The sequence below is a fragment of the Ricinus communis genome, chromosome 9 (assembly GCF_019578655.1).
Source record: "Ricinus communis isolate WT05 ecotype wild-type chromosome 9, ASM1957865v1, whole genome shotgun sequence".
Taxonomy (NCBI): Eukaryota; Viridiplantae; Streptophyta; class Magnoliopsida; order Malpighiales; family Euphorbiaceae; genus Ricinus; species Ricinus communis.
The window spans coordinates 16,784,368-16,809,454 of record NC_063264.1 but is presented as its reverse complement, the minus strand read 5'-3'; the positions used below and the strand labels follow the sequence as shown (position 1 = coordinate 16,809,454).

General features: G+C 31.9%; 2 long non-coding RNA genes across 16 annotated transcripts; both read right to left on the bottom strand.

Moving 5' to 3' along the window:
* Positions 1–315: 315 nt before the first annotated feature.
* On the bottom strand, positions 316–4,103 carry LOC8289575. Of its 11 annotated transcripts, none has more exons than XR_007217232.1 (7): positions 3,324–3,681; positions 3,129–3,195; positions 2,409–2,998; positions 2,197–2,314; positions 2,066–2,121; positions 1,921–1,956; positions 316–1,042 (listed from the first exon to the last, which is right to left on the bottom strand). It is a non-coding gene; the product is annotated as an uncharacterized LOC8289575 (long non-coding RNA). The 11 variants fall into 11 exon arrangements; XR_007217231.1 differs by having other exon boundaries at positions 317–1,797; XR_007217227.1 differs by having other exon boundaries at positions 319–1,797; positions 1,921–1,977; positions 3,324–3,680.
* A 10,543-nt stretch (positions 4,104–14,646) lies between these two features.
* Positions 14,647–20,140, bottom strand: LOC125371044. Of its 5 annotated transcripts, XR_007217218.1 has the most exons (7): positions 20,056–20,140; positions 19,861–19,927; positions 19,574–19,701; positions 19,231–19,411; positions 18,919–19,036; positions 17,579–18,818; positions 14,647–17,306 (listed from the first exon to the last, which is right to left on the bottom strand). It is a non-coding gene; the product is annotated as an uncharacterized LOC125371044 (long non-coding RNA). The 5 variants fall into 5 exon arrangements; XR_007217220.1 differs by having other exon boundaries at positions 14,648–17,306; positions 19,231–19,701; positions 19,843–19,927; XR_007217219.1 differs by having other exon boundaries at positions 14,648–17,306; positions 18,919–19,022; positions 19,231–19,701.
* Positions 20,141–25,087: the final 4,947 nt, after the last annotated feature.

Genomic DNA, 25,087 nt, shown 5'->3' with positions numbered 1-25,087 from the left:
TGGGATTCATAATCTTAGCATTTTAAAGTGAATACATATATAAGGCGTGGGAAGCTTTCATTGGTAAGCTTTCATTGGTAAGCTTTGTTCATTTTATGTTTGGCATTGTGGGGTGATTGAAAAATCCTAAGCTAATTTTATTATTCTCTTAGACATGTATAGTGTAAATCTAAAAGCAATAAAATAAAACGTTTATAGAAAGGAGAGGAGAAAAGAGAATTCTAGAAAGGGATTAAGGAGACCGGAGCAATCAAGGGGAATTAATTACAACCACCGCCAAAACAATCAAATAAAGAATTAACTAATAAATTAACTAAACTAATCCTAAAAGTCCAAAGCTATAGAAGGAGGTATATTAGCACTCAAAACTAGTCCTGACGGAAGGTACTTTGATAACTCAGATTTTTTATCTTTCACATGCAAGGTGGCCAAATTTGAATCCAATTTTATTACATAAATTTCGTGGTAAATTAGCATTTTAAAGTGAGTGTAGATATGAACTGCGAGAAGCTTACTTTGGTAAGTTTTATTCATTTTATGTTAGGCATGCTAAATGATCGCTCATAAATCCTAAGTTGATTTCAGTCCCTTAAATGTGGTGAAAATCTAAAAACAATAAAATAAAACATACATAGAAAGGGGGAGGAGAAAAGAGAAATCCAAAAAGGGATTAAGGAGATCGGGGCAATTAAGGGGGAATTAATTACAACCATAGCTTAAAAGCCTCAAAAAGTCAAATAAGAAATTAACTGATTAATTAACTAAATTAATCCTAAAAGTCCAATAAAGACCACTTAGGATATCAAAACTGGGTAATTAGAACCTGTCACTATGAAAAGAATTAGATTAGTAAACAAAATTAGCAAATAAAAGTGCAAATAAACAAATATACTATAGAATAAAGAGAGATTAAAAGCAAATTAAGAATAATATTAAATATATAAAACAATAGTAAAACTTCGAAATATGAGATAATAGAAAATAAACTTATCTTTAGAGGAAACACGACCTGTTAAATTAGAACTTGCACTGCCATAGAAAGCTAAACCAACACAAAAAATAAAGTGTTTCATTCGGTGACCATTAAAAAATCAAGTAATATACTTTAATATCTTGATCATTATATTAATTGCCATCTTCGGTTCAATAATGCCCTCCTCATCCTCAAGATTATATCCAGCTGAATAAAATGAAAATGAATTTCCTAATATTACAGAGAACCAAATGAACTGCAAATATTATACTGTAAAGGAAGTGCTGATTCCCGTGTAGGTGATGGATGACAGGCAGCCCAATAATTGGGGTACTGATATTTGTGGAGGTCTAACAAAGGAACCAGTGTAAACATGACCCGCATTTTGATCCTATTTGATTATAGTACTATCTGAAGTATTGGAGTACTGAAATACCCATGAAGAAAGAGAAGCCAAGTATGAACTTTTGTCCTGAAACTGTTCAGGAGGTTACAGAACATAAAGAGAAACCAAGGCCAGCAGAAGCTGTCTAAATATGGTCTAGATGAAATAGATAGCTGCAACAATTGGTAGATAGATATATAGAGGCAAGTACCGCAAAAACCATAAAAAGGAAGATAAAACTTTGACCTCATCTGATCTTTGTGGAGGAATAAAGGAAGCAAAGCGCTCTATTCTTAAAATTTGAAACTTGGATCAGCAAATTCTTAAAATTCGAAACTCCTTCAGTTCTGTAACCTGAACTTTTACCAATCACATCATTATCCTTCTAAGAACTCGGAAAAACACCAGAAGAATCTCTAGAGGCAAGCACGATCTCAATCTGTGGAAACATATACCACTTCTAGACTTCTTAATGACAGAAGATCAACCCAAGTGACAGTAATACCATAGCAAGTAACAAAGCAAACAACAAGATCTAAGATTGAAATTACACTAGCCATACCTCTTCAGAATGCTCAGGGGTGAAAAGAGAAGGAACCTATTTACCAGAGAAAGAAGTCTACAATATGTAACAGAAGGGATTATTCCACATTGGTGATGTAAAAAATTTCACTATAGAAAAGAATAAGTATTACAAAAATTGACACCTTGAAAAGCTGTCCCTGTTATGTTCTCTTACTATATGGTTCATCGAGGAGAAAACCTGTAAATGACAATAATCAGCATTGCAATTAGCCAAGAAATAAAATCAGGATAAACCTAGTAGAACACAACTCACAGAATTAATCACTCGAACAGCAGTGAATGACAATTGAATAAGATCATCTTTATTGGAAATGCTATTTCCCAGAACAACTTCCTGCAAGCCCTCCAATGTACAAACTGCATGAAATGGTCTACAACAAACCAAAACAAAAATCACTTGTAGAACAACTTATCCCACAACCCACAAGTTTATCAAGAAGTTCAACATGAGCAAATTTTGCTTACTTTTTACAGTTACACTCCCCAAAGCATCATTTTCTTTTTACAGTTAAACTCTCCAAAGCAACTTCATAAAAAACCCATCAATGTTCATATTGAAAACATCCCCCATACGTTCTCACCTGGTTCCATATCCAAATCAATCTCACCTCCTCTAACTCCCCTTCTTCCTTCTCAACAACATCAACAATCTTTTTTGAATAGATTGCATTTCCCTTGCAGCTTGGCAATGGACTCCGCTGCATCTCGGTCACCTAGACTATATGACTTTCCTTTTGCAATACTTCTAGAGCTCCAAGTTGCTCCTGAGATGTTCGAGTTTACGGATTTCATGCATTAGAGTAACAGGTGCAGTTGATGATGTATTGCCTTAACATAGTTTTCCTTGCTCTGTCGCAGCGGTTTATCTCCTTGTTCTCAAGTTTTCATAATAATGCATCAGCGTAGGAGAGAGAGACAGTTCTTTACCGATGGACGTGGTGTTGATTCCAATGTGCTAGAAGCCGTTGGTCCTCTTGCAGTTTTTTCTGCAACTCATCCACTTGAGATTGTGCAAAATCTCTCTGGCGCCTCAGTTCTTTAATTTCTCTCTTTATCTACACCCAACAAAATGATGAGGCAACTAAGCTGCTGAAAACTTAACATAACAGCACGAGAAAGAATAGGGAAAGAAAAAGAAAAAAAGGAAAACTAAAATCAAGTATCTACAATTTCGATAAGCAGTACCAGGTCCAGATTAAGCAATCGTCTCAAATAAAGAAATCAACCAACCATAATTCAATCGCAAGGAAATCTAAGAAGGGAAAGGAAGAAACAGAAGATAAATCACTTGGTAAGTTTAATCCTTTCCAGTATACATAAGGAAAGATCATGAGCTTCGATATTAAGGAAATAAATTCAATAAACAACAACAATACTCACAGAAATCTCAGGATAAGAACAATGCAGTATCCGAGAGAGAGAGAGAGAGGAGTTTTGAAAGAGAGAGAATGGCTTCTACTGATTTTGCAGGTATTTTCGAGGACGAAGAAGAAGAGATTTGTTTCTCTTCCTCTTTAATGAAAAAACAAACGGGCAACTTAGTGTTGTGCATTTGAATTTGTGAGCCGTAACGGCTAGTTTCTTTTTGTTTGCGTTTTTATTTGAATTACTTTTATTACCGATTCGCATATTCAGATCGACGGTCACAGTGGAATGGATTCCTTTGTCAAAGTTTTGAAAAAAACGGCAGTTTTGGTTTCTGGTAAGTTAATTAATTTCTGCAACCATAATAAAGGAGGAAGGTTAAAAAAGGAATTTTGCACATATGCCCTCTACGTACGACGTATCGTTTCTTCAACGGTTGCTCATATTTGGTAATTCTTGTGCTAAACTGCTCATCAAATGTGGCTTTGTTGAATAATTTGTAGGATAATTTATGTGCACAGCCAATCCTCCCCACTTAGAAAAGGAAAAGTTAAAAAAGCTAAGCACAGAAAACAAACAAATAGGTAAAATTTCAACGTTCAAGCTTAAAATTTGAGAACATGAACTTACAAGGCGTTCTGAAATTACTTTTTCAGCATCAGACTGCACATCCATCTCAACAGCAACAATTGCTGTGCAATCATCAGCATCATCATGCCCAGTAGACCCGCACCGAAGTTGTATATCACGACACTCCTTGAGAAGAACTGTGACCTGCAAAATCATAGTCAGCATTAAAAGAATAGTACTGGCAAGCAAAATAAAGAATGAACTATAATGATAGTTTTATCAAAAGGAAATATGTACACATGCCTTGACACACAGCCAACATCTAAGATGGTTATAGAGCTTTTAGAATAATAAATGCACACGCTAGCATATATGTAGAATAATAAAATTTAAGAAAGAAGTATATTTCATGTAATACTTCAAATCGACAATTTTGGTGATTTCTTTTTCTTTTCCTAGTCACAATAATTTTTCCAAGTCAACACATCAATGTTATATAAAATTAGTCTCATGCTGGTGTCCTCAAGGGGCGGTACGGGGTGGGCTGAAGGATAATGAAAAAAAAAAAAATTAGTTCAACTGTGACTTTGTTGAACTCTGAAGCTATTTTATTTATTGTATCATTTTTCTTTTATATAGTAAATATCCGAATTGAAAAAAAAATCAATCAAGTTTCAATTTTTTTTTTTGCAAACTAATTCTATATTTCTTTTAGAAGCAATGGGAACAGCTAGGATAAGAATAGCAAACTCGAGTTCGATTAAAAATTATCTGAAAATTTCTTTTAAAATTTTTAAAAAAATTATCTTTGTTATATAAATTCATTCTATATCCAAACAGGAATCAACATATATATTATTCGAATTTAATAAAAATATATAACAATTAAAAAAATTATATAGATATTTCAATAGGTAGCAGTTACCTTACCCGTTAAATATCCATTTATATAAATATTCGAATAAATGGGTACTTTATATTATCCTTAATACTCTAATTTATGTTATATTTTTAAAATATATCTTCTACTAATTAATACAATTGCATTGCTTAATCTTATTAATTTTTTATTAATTATTAGAAGATTATCTAAATCTTAATACATTTGTATATAAATACAAGTTAATTACTCTTACTCAGATTTTGACAAATTTACAATTTTAATCTTGTTCTCTAAAAGTAAACTAATTGTTTGATAGAGTCTCTTATCCCTTAGAGTTCTCTCATCTCTTATATCTCTTATCTCTTTTCCTTTTTAATATTTATCATCTTCATATATAGATAAGTCTTATATCTCTTAGCTTGTAGCTATATAGCTATTGACTCTGTAATCCTATAAATATTCTGATGTGTAACTTAATTCATATCACTCCAATAGAACTATTTTCAAGTCTAAACATGGTATTAAATCCTTACAACTAAAGATTATTGATGCTTCTTCCACTCCACAATAAACTTTAGCTTTGCCATTAAATTTTCATCCTGAAATTACTTTGCTTTGAAGACACAATTTCTTCCACTCATCAATTATCTTGATATAAATTCTCTTAATGATGGTTCACACAGCCCTACCACAACAATTCCTTCAACTACAAATCCTAATGCACCTACTGTTAGTCCAACCTATATTCGATGGTTTAAAAGAGATCAATTAACTCTAGTACCTCTTTAATGTTTGCTTTGATTAATTTTAAATCTTTTGTCAATCTCTTCTTATGAGTCAATCTGTCAAAGAGCTGCTTTATTTGGTCCTTATATTGTAAATTTAATTTGATATAATAAAAAAGTTTAATTCAGCCCTTAAATTTATTGTAACTATTAAACTGTTTCAAGATAATTAAATTAATATTTTTAAATTGCTCTATTTTCTAGCATATTCATTTTAAAAAAACCATAGAGAGGTCTTTGTTATTTATTATTATTAGAAAAACATCATAAATAAGTCATAATGTTTACTTTTTCAATAACTAATACACATGATCAAAACAATTTATGCAACTAAATTCAATGATAAGAATTAGTTCAAACTTGATTTAATATTATTAGATAATTTAAATAATTTATCCAAATTAATGAATTTAATACCAAAATAATCTTTTCAACATATCGGGGTTCTTTAAACTGATTTTAGGACGGTAATGGTAATGGTAGTAAGTATTGGAATTAGCTCTGCATTAAAAGAATAAGAATAAATTGATAGTTGAGATATTTTAAAATGTTCAAGATAAAAAAATAACAAAAAATTAATTATTCTCATTAGAATTTAAATAGGTTGGAGATTATTATTCTTAGTTATAAAAAGTTAAGAAAAAATTAAATACTGCATAGAAATTTTAAAGGGAAAAAGTTTATTTTTTCTTAATTACCAATAAACAAAATTATTTTTTTGTATAAAAAAGTCATGCTAAGAAAATGGGAACAATTAAAAAATACTAATTTACATATTTTCGACAAATTTAATTCTTACTAATATGTTTAGCGGCTAAATTGAACTTCTTAATTAGATCAAATTAAACTTATAATAAGTATAAAGACTAAATTGAACTTTCATTTTATCAATTAAGCTCTTTGAGTGGTAGACTGGTGAGAAAAATGATGGAATGGGTCGATGGTTAATAGAACCAAATATAAAAGGAGTATTAGTTCATTTCCGAAAAATAAAATTGGACATGTAAATTTATTCAAATCTAAAGAGGTATTAGTAATTAACCCTAACTATTTTATGATAATCGTGAATGACATTCCTATTCATATTCAGATTACCTGTGGACCCAACCCTATACGGATAGATAGGTACTAAAGGACTAACTCTGTGAATTTAATATTATAAAAGACGATACTAAACTTACTACTAAAACATAATGACAACCATACACTAATAAATAACATGAAAATATTTACTGAATCGTGACATTCAAAAATTATCATAAGGAATCTAATATTTAAATATTACTTAGGGGTATAAATGGAGCATGAAATAATAATAAAGTTTGTTGGAGTAACTTTGAAGAAGGAGAAATGAGGATAATGCTTTGTAGGGATCTACTAATGTGAACAACAAGATATATCTTAAAAATGTTAAAAATAAAGGGGTGAGTACAAAACTTAATGAGATGATAAAGGGCAATATATAAGGAAGTTAATATCATATCTCGTACTATAAATACGGTCTGAAAACTCTAACCAACTAGATAAATGTTAGTGATACAGTTGATAATTCTTACCTAGCAACCCAAAGCACAAATCTCATCATGCGGTAATGCCCTCGAAGGGGCGCGGTATACACCCAATGCGTGCATACTAAAATATCATCTGTTTCTATTCTGAATCAATACTTTACACCAAGTGTGATTCTACAGTGCGTAAATGCGTGTACACCACTCATCCAAGCTGTATAAACTCTAATTTATATAAATACAAAATCCAAATTACCATTTATCTGTTCTTGAGTTCTTAGAAAATATTCCAATTGTTTTAATCGAATTATATGTTGTTATAGCTTATCCACTCACTTGAATTGTAACGGAGAAAAAACTCCTAGCAGACTAGTGGATCACTAGGATCCACAACAGACTCTGAATCTTTACCTAAAATAAGATAATATTCCAAATAAGGACTTGAATTGAAGTACAAACGATTCAAAAAATGAGAAAATATAAGATGCAAATGCAAATGACTTCCTATAATTTCTACAGAAAATCGGGTAGCATCTTCCATAAAATCGGATTAATTCCCTAATAAAACGAGTCCAAAACCTGCAAATAATATGTTTATATCCATCCAAAAACCACTCAGACCTCCAAACTACATAATACACCAATTAAACCATATCCCTATACAATCAACATATGCCCCACCGAGTTTTGCACATAAATTATAATAATATCTAGATTTAAATAAATTAATACAACACCTCAATTCCAAATAATTAAATTCTTGATATCCAAGTAATCTTTCACCACACTATACAAAAATCTTAGCATTTAAATAATTTAATACGCTTATAAACACATTGATAATCCAAAAATATTCAATAATTCAACAACAATCTCAATTTAATTCCAATATCAAATTGAAGTTAGGAGCAAAGTTTAATGGTGGTTTGGTGAGGACTCATTATTCCATGTTTTTAAGGATTGTCCATGGTCTCGTGCAGTTTGGTATGCTATGCTTTGGTAATGCCAAAAATCGCTTTGTTAATGGAAAGGGAGATCATGGAGATTTCATCAAATTTAATCTTCCTCAAACAGGGCGAACTAGTGTTCATTGGAAAGCACCGATCCAAGGACATTACAAGATCAACATTGATGCTTTGGTGAAGCAGGAATTAAAGTTAACCAGATTGGATGTAATCATCTGAGATTATGTTTGGAAATGTTATTGCCTTGTTCAAAAAAAATAATGAAGTTTTGGATGTTGAGATGGCGGGAGGCTATGGCAATTCTGTATGGTTGATCCACCGCTTGGGAATGTGACATTAGAAGTATGATCGCTCAAAGTGACTCTGCTGCTATTATTTTGATGTAATAAAATAATTTTTATCATAATGAAAAAATACAAATTTTAAGGTAATTAATCAAAGTGGATGTCTTTAATTGAAATAATCTAACTAACTCTATGTAACAAAATTTAAAATAATAGATTATTTCAGTTAGTAGATTATTTTAAATTTTGTTACATGGAGTTAGTTATCCACATGATTAACATCATTCCACGTATTAGTAGCTATAGTAGTCCTCCATTCATTGGCAGTATTTCTTTATTGCTTTTAAGCCTCAATGAAATTCTCTTATTCATTAACTGGTATAGCTGGAAATCATAAAATTTCACTATCTGCTTCAACTGGAAATTCATCCGAATGAAACTTTTGTCGGAGAAAGTTGTCCAATCCTGCACATGCCAACACTAGCTCTGCTTGCCCGCTATATATGGAAATGGAGGAACTGTTTTAAAAATTTTAAAGCGTGATTTAAAAATACCAAATGATCTCTCTACTCTATTTCTCAAAGAAGCATGAAAATGCATTTTCAGGATGACGACGACCTTGACTTTGGAAATCTTGAAGATGATGATAGCGAACACCTCGAAAAGGAGCTAAAAACTGAAGTCGATTTGGGAATCCACAATACACCAAAACATTATTTACCTAACATAAATATAATAAAAAAAAATATGATAAGAAAACAAAAAATATATATAAAAAATGAAAATAAATTGAAATTGCAATAAGTAGATTAAAAGTACATTGTGGTACTTTAAATCTATTACTCCTTGATAGACATCATTTAACACTTTTGAATCATATGCAAATCCTTTCCACCCACTAAGCACATATTTGAATTCCAAATAAAAAATACAAGCTGCTAAAATATTTTGCAAAGTTATTCCATAACGATTGCGATAGCTACTAATCCTCGACTCAAAGACATTATTAAACAAATGGACATATGCAAAAGTTGCTCAATAATGGGAAGTCATCCAAAGTGGATCTTCTTGACCTGTAGAAATTCGATGGTTCTGATGATCCTTAGGCTTTCTTGAATGCTTACTAATTTGGTACCTGCACTAATATGACCAAGCAGCAGATAATCCAATACTTTTTAGTGTCTACTTGATCGGCATTGTTGCCTGTTGGTACTAGCAGTTGAATGAAAAACTAAGAGACAATTGGAAAGATATGACTGAGAGATTTGTAGGCCAATATGGGTACAGAGCACTACTAAAGTGGAAGTGAGTACTTGGGACTGGGCAGCCACAAGGAAACTATCCAATGAGACCATCTCTGATTTTGAGATTTTGCATAAAGTGGCGAAGATGACCACTAAACCAATAAAGGGACCAGATGCACTAAGGAGGCTAGGTAGCCTAGGCCAGGGCACTTCATAAACCTTCCTTATTCGTACTTAATTTTCAAAACCTATTACTTGACCCCACATCTTAGGTGGCGATTCCACTTCTTCGATTGTCAAATGAATATTGTGGTCTTCTAGTTTCCTTGACCGAACAACTTATTTCAAAACGAGCCTAAAAATTCTCTAACAACGTGACGAGGATGCGAATCACTTGGGGTTGGCCCTAAAAACCTACTAATGCTCATAAACTCATAGGTCTATGATAAACTAATTCATCAATTTCTTATATATATGAAATTAAATTCATCAATTGGATGAATCACTAATTAAATTAATATAGTGATACTCATCAATCTTTTGTAGGACTAGAATTGCATATGAAATTATAATAAAATTAGGATTGAATTAAGATTAAAAATTATATTCAAATAAATAATTAGATTAACTAAAGGTATTTTAGTTCTTTTAAAAAAAATTTCTTCTCTTTTACTATATAAGAATGTGTGAGCACAATAGGTTTTTAGGCTCGGCCCTAGTTGATTTACGACCTCATCGTTGTGTCGAGGAACCATTCTTAGTACTAGGTCCATTTTGAAATAAGTCATATGGTTAAGAGACCTAAAGGACCACAATGATCATGTGAAGTGGAGTCACCACCCTAAACATCGAGACAAATTGAAGAGTAAGAATGGTAGCTTTATACCCCTCGCGGAGAGCCTAAAATTCTCCCTCCCCAATATCAAAGATTATGGGGGCTCAGGGTATGATAAGGAATGCATGAGGCACATGCCTAGGCATCCGCTAGAGTAAATGAATGTTTGCTAGCCTAACAAGATTACCTTAATCTAGTCACTTCTACTTATTTAAGCACAAACTTTTTATCTTATATAATATGTGAGGTCAACAAACAATTCTAACTTGGAAAAAGGTACATTAGTACCCGAAACGAGTCATAGAATAAGGTACTTTAGTACTTTAGATACTATCTAGGTGTGGGATTCATAATCTTAGCATTTTAAAGTGAATACATATATAAGGCGCAGGAAGCTTTCATTGGTAAGCTTTGTTCATTTTATGTTTGGCATTGTGGGGTGATTGAAAAATCCTAAGCTAATTTTATTATTCTCTTAGACATGTGTAGTGTAAATCTAAAAGCAATAAAATAAAACATTTATAGAAAGGAGAGGAGAAAAGAGAATTCTAGAAAGGGATTAAGGAGACTGGAGCGATCAAGGGGAATTAATTACAACCACCGCCAAAACAATCAAATAAAGAATTAACTAATAAATTAACTAAACTAATCCTAAAAGTCCAAAGCTATAGAAGGAGGTATATTAGCACTCAAAACTAGTCCTGACGGAAGGTACTTTGGTAACTCAGATTTTTTATCTTTCACATGCAAGGTGGCCAAACTTGAATCCAATTTTATTACCTAAATTTAAGTAGTAAATTAGCATTTTAAAGTGAATGCAGATATGAGGTGCCAGAAGCTTACTTTGATAAGCTTTATTCATTTTATGTTAGGCATGCTGAATGATCGCTCATAAATCCTAAATTGATTTTACTCCCGTAAATATATGTTGTGAAAATCTAAAAACAATAAAATAAAACATACATAGAAGGGGGGAGGAGAAAAGAGAAATCCAGAAAGGGATTAAGGAGATCGGAGCAATTAAGGGGGAATTAATTACAACCATAGCTTAAAAGCCTCAAAAAATCAAATAAGGAATTAACTAATTAATTAACTAAATTAATCCTAAAAGTCCATAAAAGACCGCTTAGGATATCAAAACTGGGTAATTAGAACCTGTCACTATGAAAAGAATTAGATTAATAAACAAAATTAACAAATAAAAATGCAAATAAACAAATAAACTATAGAATAAACAGAAATTAAAAGCAAATTAAGAATAATATTAAATATATAAAACAATAGTAAAACTACGGAAGATGCTAACAGAAAATAAACTTATCTTGGGAGGCAACACGAAATGTTAATTTAGTACTTGCACTCTGACATAGAAAGCTAAACCAACACAAAAATAAAGTGTTTCACTTGGTAACCATTAAAAAACCAAGTAATGTACTTTGATTGCCATCTATTCACTTTTCACACAATCTTTTTTTTTTAAAAAGAGCCTCTTTTTTCTTTGTCTAATTATCATAATAATTTACTATTTTGATTAAGCAATTGATAGACTCGTCTCAAATAAAGAGATGTATATATCCATTTATATAAATATTTGAATAATTAAATAGGTACTTGATAACTCGGTCAAGGATTGAGCTATCAATAAGATCTTTAAAGGTTGATTCAATCTCCAGAGTACCTATAAAGATGGTTAGAAAGCGACAGACGGGATTGTCCACCCACTTACTCCGATAATTAAGTCAGTAATTTGTGAAAGGGTGGCTTAAGTATATTAAAGGTGTAAAGTAGCATGTATATGAAAATATGGTTCTTTATATAGATGTTTGATAGTCTATTTGAGTAAAAAACTCTGCAGATATAGGTCGGCTTAGATATAATAAGATTTATTCTCTTTGTTGTCTCAAGAGTTTTAGATTGGGTTAGACTCTCTAACTAGAGTCCGTCCATGACACGATCTCTTAGACTTTCTGTTGTTGTGGATACAAACTTGGTCAACTTCGTCTTTCTCGGGCATAACAGGTTGGCCTATAATGCTCTGATATACTCGTTTATAATAATTAAATTTTAAAATATACTAACAGAAAAACTAAATCTAAACTACATAATTTTAAATGGGATCGAGTACTAGATTCAAGTAAGCTATACTTATATTCATTTAAATAATTATGGTAGGGAGCAGGTATACGAGGGCTCATATCCAAAATCGACACGAGTATATTAGAATCCAATTTCAAACTCTTCCCAAATTCTTTTCAATTACCTAAACTCGTTCTATTAGAGTTCGGTCGAATCGGATATACAAAAATATCCACCCAACTAATATTGCTAAATAAGATTTGATATTTAATACCGTTTTTAAAAATGGTACAAGTTTCATCATATATTTATTGGAACTTAGATTTTTTTTTTGCAATTACCTTTAGAATGCATCCAAAAGAAAATGCAAGATACCAATTGTTACATATAATTGTTGGCATGTGATTCTATTTAAGTTCTTACATTAATAATCAAAATATAACAACCTAGCATATATCAACTTAATTAAAGTTTTCAGTGCGAGTGTTCTTTCTCTATTTGTAACTCAAAAAGAACCTAGCATTTTTAGCATAATGTAGGCCTATTTTCTAAAATTTGGTAAAATGATTTATATTATCCTTAATACTCTAATTTATATTGTACTTTTAAAATATATTTTCTACTAATTAATACAATTGTATTGCTTAATCTTATTAATTTTATATTAATTATTAATAACAAATTCTTCTGTCAGAAGTTTATCTAAATCTTAATATATTTGTATATAAATACAAGTTAATTACTCTTACTCATATTTGGACAAATTTACAATTCTAATCTTGTCCCTTATCTCTTAGAGTTCTCTCATCTCTTATATCTCTTATCTCTTATCCTTTTTAATATTTATCATCTTCATACATAGATAAGTCTTATATCTCTTAGCTTGTAGCTGTATAGCTATTGGCTCTGTAATCCTATAAATATTCTGATTTGTAACTTAATTCATATCACTCCAATAGAACATTCAAGTCTAAACATGGTATCAAAGCCAACTAAAGATTATTGATGCTTCTTCCACTCCACAATAAACTTTAGCTTTGCCATTAAATTTTCATCCTGAAATTACTTTGCTTTGAAGACACAATTTCTTCCACTCATTAATCATCATGATATGAATCCTCTTAATGATGGTTCACATGCTCCTACCATATCAATTCCTTCAACTTCAAATCCCAATGCACCTGCTTAATCTAGTCTATATTCGATGGTTTAAAAGAGATCAATTAACTCTAGTACCTCTTTAATGTTTGCTTTGGTTAATTTTAAATCTTTTGTCAATCTCTTTTTATCAGTCAATCTATCAAAGAGATGCTTTATTTGGTCCTTATATTATAAATTTAATTTGATACAATAAAAAAGGTTCATTCAGCCCTTAAATTTATTAAAACTATTAAACTCTTCTTTCAAGATAATTAAATTAATATTTTTAAATTGCTCTAATTTCTAGCATATTCTTTTTAAAAAGAACCATAGAGATGTCTTTTTTATTTCTTATTTTTAGAAAAAATCATAAATAAGTCATAATGTTTTAGATTTTTAATAACTAATATAATCAGAATAATTTATGCAACTAAATTCAAAGATAAGAATTAGTTCAAACTTGATTTAATATTGGATAATGAAAATAATTTATCCAAAATAATCTTTTCATATCATAATGGGGGTTTTTCAAACTGATTTTAGGACGATAATTGTAATGGTAGTAAGTATTGGAATTAGCTCTGCATGAAAAGAATAAGAATAAATTGATAGTTGAGATATTTTAAAATGTTCAAGATAAAAAATAACAAAATATTAATTATTCTCATTAGAATTTAAATAGGTTGGAGATTATTATTCTTAGTTATAAAACAAAAAGTTAAGAAAAAAAATCAAATACTGCATAAAAATTAAAGGGAAAAAGTTTATTTTTTTCTTAATTACCAATAAACAAATTTATTTTTTTGTATAAAAAAGTCATGTTAAGAAATGGAAACAATTAAAAAATACTAATTTACATATTTTCGACAAATTTAATTCTTACTAATAAGTTTAGTGGTTAAATTGAACTTCTTACTAGATCAAATTAAACTTATAATAAGTATAAGGACCAAATTGAACTTTCATTTAATCAATTAAGCTCTTTGACTGGTAAACTAGTGAAAAAAATGATGGAAGGGGTCGATGGTTAATTGAACCAAATATAAAAGCGTATTAGTTCATTTCTGAAAAAATAAAATTGGATTTGTACATTTATCCAAATCTAAAGAGGTATTAGTAATTAACCCTAACTATTTTATGATAATCAGCAATGACATTCCTATTCATATTCCGATTACCTGTGAGACCCAACTCTATACGAATAGATAGGTACTAAAGGACTAACTCTGTGAATTTAATATTATAAAAGACGATACTAAACTCACTGCTAAAAAATAATGACAACCATAACATGAATATATTTACTGAATCATGACATTCAAAAATTATCATAAGGAATCTAATATTTCAATATTACTTAGGGGTATACACAGTCGGAGATGACAAAAATAATAATAAAGTTTGTTGGCGAAACTTCCACTAAAGCTGAAGTTGAAGAAGGAGAAATAAGGATAATGCTCTATAGGGATCTACTAACAGAACATCAAGATAGATATGACGGAGAGATTTGTAGTATAGAGCACTGAACTGGAAGTGAGTACTTGGTACTGGGAAGCCACAAGGAAACTATCCAGTGAGACCATCTCTGATTTTGAGATTTCGTATAAAGTGGCGAAGATGACCACTAAACCAATAGAGGGACTAGATGCACTAAGGAGGCTAGGCAGCCTAGGCCAGGGCACTTCATAAACCTCCTTATTCGTACCTAATTTTCGAAACCTATTACTTGACCCGGCATCTTGGGTGGCGATTCCACTTTTTCGATTATCAAATAAATATTGTGGTCTTTTTAGGTTCTTCGACTGAATGACTCATTTCGAAACGAGCCTAGAAATTCTTTGACAATATGACGAGGATGCCAATCACTTGGGGCTGGGCCTGAAAACCTACTAATGCTCATAAACTATATCATAGTATGATAAAGTAATTCATCAATTTCTTATATATATGAAATTAAATTATGTAATATTAATTTCATCAATTGGATGAATCACTAATTAAATTAATGTAGTGATACTCATCAATCTTTATAGGACTAGAATTGCATATTAAATTATAATAAAATTAGAATTGAATTAAGATTAAAAATTATATTCAATTAAATAATTAGATTAACTAAAGGTATTTTAGTTCTTTTAAAAAAAATTTCTTCTCTTTTACTATATAAGAATGTGTGAGCACAATAGGTTTTTAGGCTCGGCCCTAGTTGATTTACAACCTCATCATTGTGTCGAGGAATTGTTCTTAGTACTAGTCCATTTTGAAATAAGTCATATGATTAAGAGACCTAAAGGACCACAATGATCATGTGAATTGGAGTCGACACCCTAAACATCGAGACAAATTGGAGAGTAAGAATGGCAGCTTTATACCCCTTGCAGAGAACCTAAAAATTCTCCCTCCCCAATATCAAAGATTGTGAGGGCTCAGGGTATGAATAAGGAATGCATGAGGCACATGCCTAGGCATCCGCTAGAGTAAATGAATGTTTGCTAGCCTAACAAAATTACCTTAATCTAGTCACTTCTACTTATTTAAGCACGAACCTTTTTATCTTATATAATATGTGAGGACAACAAACGATTCTAACTTGGAAAAAGGTACATTTGGTACCCGAAACCAGTCCTAGAATGAGGTACTTTGGTACTTTAGATACTATCTAGGTGTAGGATTCAGAATCTTAGCATTTTAAAGTGAATACATAAGGCGTGGGAAGCTTACATTGGTAAGCTTTGTTCATTTTATGTTGGGCATGTGGGGTGATTGAAAAATCCTAAGTTGATTTTATTCTATTAGACATGTGTAGTGTAAATCTAAAAGCAATAAAATAAAACATTTATACAAAGGGGGAGCAGAAAAGAGAATTCTAGAAAGGGATTAAGGAGACCGGAGCGATCAAGAGAAATTAATTACAACTGCGACCAAAACAATCGAATAAAGAATTAACTAATTAATTAACTAAACTAATCCTAAAAGTCCAAAGAAGAGTGCTATAGATGGAGGTATATTAGCACTCAAAACTAGTCCTGACGGAAGGTACTTTAGTAACTCAGATTTTTTATCTTTCACATGCAAGGTGGCCAAATTTGAATCCAATTTTATTACATAAATTTAATTGGTAAATTAGCATTTTAAAGTGAGTGTAGATATGAAATGCCAGAAGCTTACTTTGGTAAGTTTTATTTATTTTATGTTAGGCATGCTAAATGATCGCTCATAAATCCTAAATTGATTTTAGTCCCTTAAACATGTGTGGTGAAAATCTAAAAACAATAAAATAAAACATACATAGAAAGGGGGGAGGAGAAAAGAGAAATCCAGAAAGGGATTAAGGAGATCGGGGCAATTAAGGGGGAATTAATTACAACCATAGCTTAAAAGCCTCAAAAAGTCAAATAAGAAATTAACTAATTAATTAACTAAATTAATCCTAAAAGTCCATAAAAGACCGCTTAGGATATCAAAACTGGGTAATTAGAACCTGTCACTATGAAAAGAATTAGATTAGTAAACAAAATTAGCAAATAAAAGTTCAAATAAACAAATAAACAAATATACAATAGAATAAAGAGAAATTAAAAGCAAATTAAGAATAATATTAAATATATAAAACAATAGTAAAACTACGAAATATGAGATAACAGAAAATAAACTTATCTTTGGAGGAAACACGACTTGTTAATTTAGTACTTGCACTGCCGTAGAAAGCTAAACCAACACAAAAATAAAGTGTTTCATTCAGTGACCATTAAAAAATCAAGTAATATACTTTAATATCTTGATCATTATATTAATTGCCATCTATTCACTTTTCACACAATCCTTTTTAAAAAAAGAGCCTCTCTTTTTTTTTCTAATTATCATAATAATTTACTGTTTTGATTAAGCAATTGATAGACTCGTCTCAAATAAAGAGATGTATATAAGGAATGCGTACATTCATTAGATGACTGGACAACAATTAAGCTGTTGAAACTCACCTGCTGAACTTTTTAAGTCTTTCTCCTTTGAAGGGTCAGGAGGCTGTGGTTCTGCTCAGTTCGTGCATTCCTGCCGAGAGAGTGCTGCAATATATGAGTGAGCTTGGAGTCCCGATAGGGTATATTTAATTTAAGCATTCATTGGATATTAACAACTGCAAGCAATGTGTCAGTTCGTGTAAGTTCGCAGGCTAAAAAGAGAGAAGAAAACATTCAGGATAGAGAAATTGCAGGCTCATCTCCAAGATGCATTGCCAAATGCTGCTGTAACCAATTCAAGCGCCTAAGCTCAGCTTATTATGTGAATAACAAATAAAACTGCGTCCTACTGATGACGGATACAAAGCATACATCCCATAGTTCATTAATCTGCTATCTTTGCTCTCTAAAAGTTTTCTGCCAGGAAACTTGTTGCCCTCCTCATCCTCAAGATTATATCCAGCTGAAGAAAATGAAAAGGAATTTCCTAATATTACAGAGAACCAAATGAACCGCAAATATTATACTGTAAAGGAAGTGCTGATTCCCGTGTAGGTGATGGATGACAGGCAGCCTAATAATTGGGGGTACTGATATTTGTGGAGGTCTAACAAAGGAACCAGTGTAAACATGACCCGCATTTTGATCCTATTTGATTATAGTACTATCTGAAGTATTGGAGTACTGAAATGCCCATGAAGAAAGAGAAGCCAAGTATGAACTTTATCCTGAAACTGTTCAGGAGGTTACAGAACATAAAGAGAAACCAAGGACAGCAGAAGCTGTCTAAATATGGTCTAGATGAAATAGATAGCTGCTACAATTGGTAGAGGTATAGATGCAATAAAGGAAGCAAAGCCGATCTATTCTTAAAATTTGAAATTGGATCAGCATATTCTTAAAATCCGAAACTCCTTCAGTTCTGTAACCTGAACTTTTACCAATCACATCATTATCCTTCTAAGAACTCAAAAAAAACACCAGAAGAATCTCTAGAGGCAAGCACGATCTCAATCTGTGGAAACATATACCACTTCTAGACTTCTTAATGACAGAAAATCAACCCAAGTGACAGTAATACCATAGCAAGTAACAAAGCAAACAACAAGATCTAAGATTGAAATTACACTAGCCATACCTCTTCAGAATGCTCAGGGGTGAAAAGAGAAGGAACCTATTTACCAGAGAAAGAAGTCTACAATATGTAACAGAAGGGATGACGAGTGAAACCTTGAAAAGCTGTCCCTGTTATGTTCTCGTACTATATGGTTCATCGAGGAGAAAACGTGTAAATGACAATAATCAGCATTGCAATTAACCAAGAAATAAAATCAGGATAAACCTCGTAGAACACAACTCACAGAATTAATCACTCGAACTGCAGTGAATGACAATTGAATAAGATCATCTTTATTGGAAATGCTATTTCCCAGAACAACATCCTGCAAGCCCTCCAATTTACAAACTGCATCAAATGATCTATAACAAATCAAAACAAAAATCACTTGTAGAACAACTTATCCCACAACCCACAACTTCATCAAGAAGTTCAACATGAGCAAATTTTGCTTACTTTCTACAGTTACACTCTCCAAAGCATCATTTTCTTTTTTTACAGTTACACTATCCAAAGCAACTTCATAAAAAACCCATCAATGTTCATATATTCTCACCTGGTTCCATATCCAAATCAATCTCACCTCCTCTAACTCCCCTTCTTCCTTCTCAACAACATCAACAATCTTTTTTGAATAGGTTGCATTTCCCTTGCAGCTTGGCAATGGACTCCGCTGCATCTCGATCACCTAGACTATGACTTTCCTTTTGCAATACTTCTAGAGCTCCAAGTTGCTCCTGAGATGTTCGAGTTTACGGATTTCATGCATCAGAGTAAAAGGTGCAGTTGATGATAATAGCCTTAACATAGTTTTCCTTGCTCTGTCGCAGCGGTTTATCTCCTTGTTCTCAAGTTTTCATAATAATGCATCAGCGTAGGAGAGAGAGACAGTTCTTTACCGATGGACGTGGTGTTGATTCCAATGTGCTTGAAGCCGTTGGTCCTCTTGAAGTTTTTTCTGCAACTCATCCACTTGAGATTGTGCAAAATCTCTCTGGCGCCTGAGTTCTTTAATTTCTCTCTTCATCTACACCCAACAAAATGATGAGGTACACATTCATTAGATGACTGTAAAATTCAACTAAGCTGCTGAAAACTTAACAAAACAGCACGAGAAAGAATAGGGAAAGAAAAAGAGAAAAAGGAAAACTAAAAATCAAGTATCTACAATTTCGATAAGCAGTACCAGGTCCAGATTAAGCAATCGTCTCAAATAAAGAAATCAACCAACCATAATTCAATCGCAAGGAAATCTAAGAAGGGAAAGGAAGAAACAGAAGATAAATCACTTGGTAAGTTTAATCTTTTCCAGTATACATAAGGAAAGATCATGAGCTTCGATATTAAGGAAATAAATTCAATAAACAACAACAATACTCACAGAAATCTCAGGATAAGAACAATGCAGTATTCGAGAGAGAGAGAGAGGAGTGTTGAAAGAGAGAGAATGGCTTCGACTGATTTTGCAGGTATTTTCGAGGACGAAGAAGAAGAGATTTGTTTCTCTTCCTCTTTAATGAAAAAACAAACGGGCAACTTAGTGTTGTGCATTTGAATTTGTGAGCCGTAACGGCTAGTTTCTTTTTGTTTGCGTTTTTATTTGAATTACTTTTATTACCGATTCGCATATTCAGATCGACGGTCACAGTGGAATGGATTCCTTTGTCAAAGTTTTGAAAAAAACGGCAGTTTTGGTTTCTGGTAAGTTAATTAATTTCTGCAACCATAATAAAGGAGGAAGGTTAAAAAAGGAATTTTGCACATATGCCCTCTACGTACGACGTATCGTTTCTTCAACGGTTGCTCATATTTGGTAATTCTTGTGCTAAACTGCTCATCAAATGTGGCTTTGTTGAATAATTTGTAGGATAATTTATGTGCACAGCCAATCCTCCCCACTTAGAAATGGAAAAGATAAAAAGCTAAGCACAGAAAACAAACAAATAGGTAAAATTTCAATGTCCAAGCTTAAAATTTGAGAACGTAAACTTACAAGGCGTTCTGAAATTACTTTTTCAGCATCAGACTGCACATCCATCTCAACAGCAACAGTTGCTGTGCAATCATCAGCATCATCATGCCCAGTAGACCCGCACCGAAGTTGTATATCACGACACTCCTTGAGAAGAACTGTGACCTGCAAAATCATAGTCAGCATTAAAAGAATGGTACTGGCAGGCAAAATAAAGAATGAACTATAACGATAGTTTAACAAAAGGAAATATGTACAAATGCCTTGACACACAGCCAACATCTAATGCACACGCTAGCATATATGTAGAATAATAAAATTTAAGAAAGAGAGATCTTTTTTATAAAAAAAAAGAAAAGAAGATGAGCAGTTAATAATTTCTTTTTTTTTTTGAATCGACAAGGACATAATCGTAAGAAAAAAGTAATGGGGCTTTTAGAGAAATCAAAGCAATTTAGCATAAACGCTTAATAGCAACAAGAAAAATACTATACTTATAATTAGTGTCATAAATAAGGGCACGTATATTTCATGTAATACTTCAAATCGACAATTTTGGTGATTTCTTTTTCTTTTCCTAGTCACAATAATTTTTCCAAGTCAACAAATCAATGTTATATAAAATTAGTCTCATGCTGGTGTCCTCAAGGGGCGGTAGGGGGTGGGCTGAAGGATAATGAAAACCAAAAATCATATCAAGGAAATTGGAAGTGATTAAGCAAGATAAGCCACTAAAATTGAATAAACAAAATGAAAGAAAAAGGCCCCTAATATCCATGCCTGTTTCTGAAGATCCACAATCTCCTTCTGAGCCATAGAGTTCTCACGTTCACTCCTCAAATTCGCCTAGAAACCAAAACATGCAAGTTAACATCAGCAAGGAATAACTATAAGACATGAAGATGTATAACCGACTGGAATTGACATAAACCTTTAGTTCTTGGATTGCTTTCTGTAGATTTTCCTGTTCAGATATTGAATGCTGCAACTTTTGGTTGATGACAGAGTGTGATTCTGCCATTCTACTATATTCCGCTATATAGTCAACAAGTTTGTCAGTATAAATACACATCCCACAGAAGAACCACATACATTCAGTACAATAATAGTTTTTCAACATTAAAACTTGCATGCGACTATATGATGTACACAGCAGATACAAAAAGTGGACTAGGTTTATTCATGTAAATGAAAAAGGAGCAAATACAAACATTATATCTTGTTGCTTTTATCATTTCCTCCATTATTGCGGATGAGGAATAATAGACAAACACTACATGGAAAAAGGGAATGAAAAAAAAAAAACGCACACGCACACATATATATATGTGGAGAGAGAGAGAGAGAGAGAGATGATAAGTCATCTACAGTAGAAGTAACAACATCTTTAAGATAAATTCGCCACCGTAGCAAAACAGGCTTACATCTTTAAGAATGTAAGATCACTTGATCGACTCCATATCTTTCACTAACCAACGCAAGATAGAATGCTGAACAATTAAAAGAATTGTCCCTCCTAGGCCTCTCCAAAGCAATCCACTGCCATTTGCATCTATATCAATGACTTAGAGAATTAAAACCCTGCAAAAGTCCCAATGATGATAACCACTTGCCAATAGCAAGTTTTAAGCTACGCTATCATATCAAAACTCGAGATTTAACCAAGGCATCTATGAATCTTTATCCCGGCAAAAAAAACAGCAGTCTTCTAAGATGATCCCTATCTACAATGAACCAAAGCCAAAGTTCTTTAACTGTAATTTCAGATTTTTCTGTTAAGGAGGCCCCAAGATTTCTGCCAGCAATGATGCTTTTAAGCTCCTTTTTGGGCAACTTCAAAAACAGCAGAATCCCCACTCTACTGCCATCTCACCATCCCTTCACAAGTTCATCAGTTCTCCACCTTCGCCACAACATAAGTTGTCACCATCCCTTCACAAGTTCACCAGATGTCCATCTTAAGCCACAAAACAAGTTATCAAAAGAAGCACCAGTTCTAATGAAGACCATATATACCAGGGAAACAAGAAGATCATTGATGCAGTCCTTTCCACAGCCAACCTTTAAGAATAGTCAAACCTTCATATGGTAGAATTCTCTCGAAACACTAAAAGCACGCAACAATAACCTTCAAATGGAGAAACATACACTAACAATTAAAAACTTGAACAATTATCTTATATAATACTCCCTACCATATTCCTTCACCTGGATTTGCAGAAAATTAACCATATCGATATTCCTACCAAGAATTGTTGGAGGCCTATTTATCTTCGGACAGAGGGTCAATTTGCCTCCAAAACTTATGTCCAATGGTCAAACAGACTCAATTTAAACTTTTTTAGCAAATAGCCTCTTAAATTTATGTCTAAGGGTCAAATATATCCAATTTAAACTTTTATACCAAATAGTCCCCAGAACTTGTGTTCAAGAGTCAAATACACACAATTTAATTTTTTTTAAAAGCAAAATAATATTAGATTAATGTTTTAATTGAATTATAAAAATTAAAAATAATATTTATTTCATTCATTTACTGATACAATATACAATAACGCACTATACAAGAGTGTGTTTGATAAAATTTAAAATTCAAATTTAATTGACCCAAAAATAATGAGTTATGGGGCCATTTATTAAGAAAGTTGAAATTGAACGTATTTAATTCTTAGAAAATTGAATTTTAAAAATTTGACTTATTTAATACTTGTCATTTTGGATAAATTAAATCCAAAATCTAAAATATTTCAAATACACTCTTGTATAGCACGTCACCAGATATTATACCAGTAAATAAATAAAATAAATATTATTTTTAATTTTTATAATTTAATTAAAACCTAAATTTTAAAAAGAATTGAATTGGATATATTTAACTCTTGGACACAAGTTCATGGGACTATTTGCTGAAAAAGTTTAGATTGGTATATTTGATCATTGGACTTAAATTCAGGGGGCTATTTGCTGAAAAAGTTTAAATTTGATATATTTGAACCTTGGACATAAGTTCAAGGGCAAATTGACCCTTTGTCCATTTAACTTTTGAATAATTCAATCCATGAAAAGGCCCTTATATAAGCATCATAAGGTAACCCCCCCTCGAACAACTCTGAAGCAAACATTTAGCATTTCAAAAAACACAGCCCATCTAACCCATTATTCGTACATTATTGGCCTGATAAATAAGTATGAGATATTCAAATTCCCCTCATGGAGACACCCATCGCCTCAAATACTAAACATCTTGTTGGTCATCTTCTTTCCCTTATTATTTATTTAACCTTGGAATCCCCCAAGACAAATAGTATGCAGAGAAGCCCACCTTCTTTGAGACTATCCCGGTACCCGGACCATCATTAACATAAGAAACATAACTGGACCCATGGCGTGGTTAAAGAAGTGCCACCCATATTCCTAATTAATGAAAACAACTCATGATCACTTGATTAGCCAAAAAAAACCCTAGCGATCAGAAGCTAAGCAAGGAATTTCAACTACATTCTAATGAGAATGCAAAGAAACCCTGGCACAAGGATGATACTACACATATTATTAGAGGCATACAATACAAAAACTAATGAGCGTAAGCTACCAAGTTTAGACAAGAAAGAAGCATGATTCAAAAAATTAATTTAAATTTCCAACTAGGTGAACTCTCATAACTGCTTCAGCTTCCGCTGCTTTTATCATGTTAAGGTCCCCTCATTGGATATAGTCATTTCTAAGGAACAATCCAATTTCCATGTTATGTTCTCACACTTTTAAAGATGATGATGCATAGTCAATGTATATTTCAGACATTCAAAAAGAGAAATGAATTGATAGAGGACCAATTAATATTTACAAAAAAGTATATAAACAAATAAACAAGTGTAGATATTCAAATTTAAAACAATAAGTACCTCTTTCATCCATAATAATGCCAGCTTTCTCCTCTAGTTCATACAAAACCTAAGACAAAGAGATCCAGCGTGTTTAAGATCTCAAGTCTATACGTGCAGGTAATTCTAGTCACTTAGAACCAACTAAAAGGGACATCAAAGCAATCAATTGTCATTTTTTATTTGCAAGCTAATTCTATATTTCTTTTAGAAGCAATGGGAACAGCTAGGATAAGAATACCACACTCAAGCTCAATTAAAATTATCTGAATTTTTTTCAAATTTGTTTAAAAACTTATCTTTGTTATATGAATTCATTCTATATCCAAACAGGAATCAACATATATATTATTCGAACTTGATAAAAATATATAACAATTAAATAAATTATATGGATATTTAAATAGGTAGCAGTTACTTTACACGTTAAATATCCAATTATATAAATATTCGAATAATTAAATATGTACTTGATAACTCGGTCAATGATTGAGCTATCAATAAGATCTTTAAAGGTTGATTCAATCTCCAGAGTACCTGTAAAGATGGTTAAAAAGCGA